This window comes from Haliaeetus leucocephalus, unplaced genomic scaffold (assembly GCF_000737465.1).
Source record: "Haliaeetus leucocephalus isolate CR32 unplaced genomic scaffold, Haliaeetus_leucocephalus-4.0 Scaffold450, whole genome shotgun sequence".
Classification (NCBI taxonomy): Eukaryota; Metazoa; Chordata; class Aves; order Accipitriformes; family Accipitridae; genus Haliaeetus; species Haliaeetus leucocephalus.
In genome coordinates, this window is record NW_010972886.1 from 3,719,230 (window position 1) to 3,719,777 (window position 548).

The following is a 548-nucleotide window of genomic DNA, read 5'->3' on the forward strand; positions in this document are numbered from 1 at the left end:
AGGCGCTCTCCCTCAGGCCGCGCGGCCTTATCACGCATGCGCCTCACCGCCGCCGCGACTTCCCGGCGGGAAAATACAGGGGGGTGCGCTGCCTAAAGCGCCCCGGCGTGCAGCCCGAGCCTTACGGGTTCTTCGTTCCCGCTCCGCCTCACCCCGCTCTCCTCCGCGCATGCGCCACTTCCGCTGTTTCCTTGGCAGCTGTGATTGTTTTCGGCAGAACCACCTGCGCGGAGCTGCGGAGGGGGAGCGCGGGGTGAGGGAGAGACCACCGGCGGGGACGGGGGGGAGGCAGGGCTGCCGCGGCAGCCGGCGGGTCGCGGCGGCGCCACGGAAGCGGACGGGGCCGACGTGAGTGATGCCCTCGTGCTGCGGGGGCGCGGCGGGCGGGGGGAGAGCGGGGACGCGTCAGGCAGGGCCCGCGCCTCGGGCGGCGAGGCCGCGTACGGCCGGGGTCCCGCCGGGCCCTGCCGCCGCTCGCCCTAGTGCGCGGCTCCAGAGGCGGGTAGGCTGGGGGACGCCCCCCCCCCGCCGTTCCCCCCCCCGGCTCC

The 548-nt window shown here is 76.5% G+C and overlaps 1 protein-coding gene across 4 annotated transcripts in view; it reads left to right on the forward strand.

The window, feature by feature from the left end:
* Window positions 1-309: 309 nt before the first annotated feature.
* AHI1 (Abelson helper integration site 1) overlaps window positions 310-548 on the forward strand; it is a 97,404-nt gene continuing 97,165 nt past the window's right edge. For all 4 annotated transcript variants that reach the window (XM_010574651.1, XM_010574652.1, XM_010574653.1 and 1 more), the window contains exon 1: window positions 310-348. The gene's annotated coding sequence lies outside the window, so the exon portion shown is untranslated. The remainder of the gene's footprint in view (window positions 349-548) is intronic.